Source organism: Schistocerca piceifrons, chromosome 2 (assembly GCF_021461385.2).
Source record: "Schistocerca piceifrons isolate TAMUIC-IGC-003096 chromosome 2, iqSchPice1.1, whole genome shotgun sequence".
Classification (NCBI taxonomy): domain Eukaryota; kingdom Metazoa; phylum Arthropoda; class Insecta; order Orthoptera; family Acrididae; genus Schistocerca; species Schistocerca piceifrons.
In genome coordinates, this window is record NC_060139.1 from 968592316 (window position 1) to 968595767 (window position 3452).

Consider the following 3452-nt stretch of genomic DNA (forward strand, 5'->3'; position numbering starts at 1 on the left):
ATGAGAAAACAGTAAAGAAGAGACAGAATTACAACAGGTTAGCCGCTGAACTTGACTTTCAGACAGACGGAGTTGCAGCGCGGAGTGGCCGAGCGGTTAGAGGCGCCATGTCACTGACTGCGGTGCCCTTCCCACCGGAGGTTCGAATCCTTCCTTGGGCTTGGGTGTGTGTGCTGTTTTTAGCATAAGTTTAGTCCCTTAGGAATTCACACACACACAAACGGAATTCATCCAACCTCAGATTGTGGCAAAATATATAAAGGATATAATATTTACTAGAAGCGCGTGGTGTTTGTCCTTTGCTCCTGCCCAGGACGAAATACTCAGCTACTGAGCCATACACTACCACTTTATGTATATGAATTATTCGGAATTTACGATTGTGTACAATTATGTTTGTAAAATGATATGTTTTGTTTATAAAAAGCAATGCCTGATAACTATTTAGAGACTTACAAGAATAAAACACTACCTGATCAAAAGTATCCAGCACCCTATTTCTGGACATTAATACGGGGTGTGTCCAACTTTCACTCTAGTGGTAGTTCGAACCACTCTGGGAACAGTTTCAGCAAGGTGTCTAAATGTCTGTGGAGGAATAGCAGCTGAACCGTGGTACTACCCAATTCTTTAGAAAATCAAAATTACAATCTCACCACAGTTATTTAAAGGTAATAGGAAGCCCGGGATCACTGGTGATGGACGACCTTGCGATTGTTTTACAATTTTAATTTGACTCAAAACAGACTTTATTATAAACTTCAATTCGGACATTTGCCCTCTTACTGATGCAATATACAAATCTTCACTTTGATTGAATTACATAAACACGAATAAGGATCAAATTATTTTGCGTCCACAACGAAAATCATTGACAGTAGGGACGATGAATAATCAATCACAAACAATTGTTCTTGTTTAACCATATCCCAAGAGACTAATAACACTATACTTCCAACGAAAGCTACACAGCCACATAATGCTACAACTTCATAAAGAACAAAGAGTTATTAAAGCTTAATAAAACTGAACTGCCCACATAAAGGTCCACAATGAAGCATGCTTATACTAAAAATACAAAGGGGGCCAACCAAGGTCGCAAAACTTGCACACGGTAATAATGACAAGTTGCATGTTCATTAAAGATACACAAATGATTAACATAAGTGTTAAAAAAGAAGGGCTAGTAATAAGCAGTAAAATGACTTACAGAAACGCCAATATTAACAAGGTGGTCTCACTTAACGGACATAATGACTCAGAATGATTCCCAAATTGCACTTAACTTTAGAGAACAGCGTTAAGGCCCATAGCACTGTTTGGAAGCAATAACGTTACGGCCAGCAGGCAATACGAGCGTTCACTCCCCACGACTTGCGATCGGGGTCACAAAGCAGGCGGTATATAATTATATATAATCCGACCGGCCCCACAATGAGCGGTCGTGACAAGAATCCATAACAGTGCCGACGACAGGGAACGAGCAGTCTTAACAAATGACCTGTAGCACAAATAGATTGCAATGAAGACAAACTCAAATCACAGCCAAACTGGAATATAAAATAAGCACGTCACAAATTATTATGGAGCAATACTCTAGCATTACCCGTCTCCCAGTAAATTAGCAGGAAACTTAGAAATCACTTCCAGTTGCCTTAAAGCACAACATTAAATAAACATACCAAATGCGGCCGTGACAAATGATTAGACCATTAACTCTACAGCTGCAGGGCACTTACACAACCGCAGCCAGTCCCAAAACGTACAATACGTCCTAAAACAAGTTAAAATTCGCTTGAAAACCACTTAAAACACACACTCCACGGATGATCGAAAACGGAATGAAGAACGCCAGCCTCCTTAAAATAGCCACTGAGGAACCAAGTTCAGAACCATCTCCGGCAACTACCCATGCCACAATAACTTCCAACAGTCTTCTTAATTAAACACAGAATAAATGTCATACGTAACTTGGAGCTCGCAAATTACGAGCTTGGAAGCTGTTCATCGTGAGACGACGAACCCACCATAATTTTGCACGTCAAGGCGCCCAATGACCGGCACCGTACATTCGGCGCGAGCCAGAAGACAAGGGCGGCGAGCACGGTGAGGCCCATGCACCACGGTTAGGGAAGCGGACTTGTTTTCAACACAAGTTGACTCGTTGAACGCCGACCGGAGACTCACTTGTCACACGTTCACCCGGAAAACCCGTAGGGTGAGCAGTCAAAGATAGCAGGACATTCGAATATCGATATCAGCGACGCAAGTCGAACACCCTCGCGCCAGCCGCCACGGCTCAGCAGCTCATTTTTCCTCATAAGCTGAAATCAGAAAAAGTTGTGATGTTGGACCGTGAGTCTCAAGCGAATTCGATGGCCGAACTCATCCCAAAGGTGTTCTGTTGAGTTAAGGTCTGGACTCAGCATGCCAGGCCATTTCAGAACTATTATTGTACACAAGTCATTGCCTTATGGATGTTGCTTTATGACATGGAGCATTGTCATGCTAAAATACTCATCATATCTGAACTGCTCCTCTACATTACACAGTACCTAACGCTGTGAAAAATATCCATAGCGTGATCTATCACTTGTAATCAGTCGTTTACAGATATCTACTGTCCAGTGGCGTCTCCCTTTACAGCACCTAGCACTCCGTCTTCAGGCCACAAATGGCCCATCGGTACTATCCGACCGCCGTGTCATCCTCAGATTAGGATGCGGATAGGATGGGCGTGTGGTCAGCACACCGCTCTCCCGGTCGTTATGATGGTTGTCTTTGACCGCAGCCGCTACTGTTCGGTCGAGTAGCTCCTCAATTGTCATCACGAGGTTGAGTGCACCCCGAAAAATGGCAACAGCGCATGGCGGCCGGATGGTCACCCATCCAAGTGCCGGCCACGCCCGACAGCGCTTAACTTCGGTGATCTGACGGGAACCGGTGTATCCACTGCGGCAAGGCCGTTGCCCACAGCACCTAGAGCGACACTTAAAACTGACTACGGATATGTGTGGGCTATGAGGAGTGCTCGACCATTATACCCCATTCTTCGAAAATCCAAATGCACAGTCATTGTACTAGGTGGATTGCTGGTAGTATTTTGAAACTCACTAGCAATTTCACGTGATTTTCCACAACCATCCATCGCAATCCTCGACGATTCCTGTCCGTCAGGACATGAGGCCTCCTGGCTGGTCTTGGTTTAGCTGTGGTTGTTCCTTAACGTTGCGCTTCACAGTCACATCACCAATAGATGATTACGTGGGCAGCTTTAGAATGGTTAAATGTAACTGACAGGTTTGTTGTTCAAGTGAATCCACTGTCTAGTCCACTTTCGAAGTCACTGAGGTCTCCCGACCGACCCATTTTCTATTACTGCTTCTTTATTCAGGCGGGTAAGTATCTACAATCTGTGTGACACCGCTTACTAAAAAGTAGTAGTGTTTAGT

The 3452-nt window shown here is 44.1% G+C and overlaps 1 pseudogene; it reads right to left on the reverse strand.

The window, feature by feature from the left end:
- Nucleotides 1-2854: 2854 nt before the first annotated feature.
- LOC124778653 lies at nt 2855-2971 on the reverse strand (annotated as a pseudogene).
- Between the last annotated feature and the right edge of the window lie 481 nt (nt 2972-3452).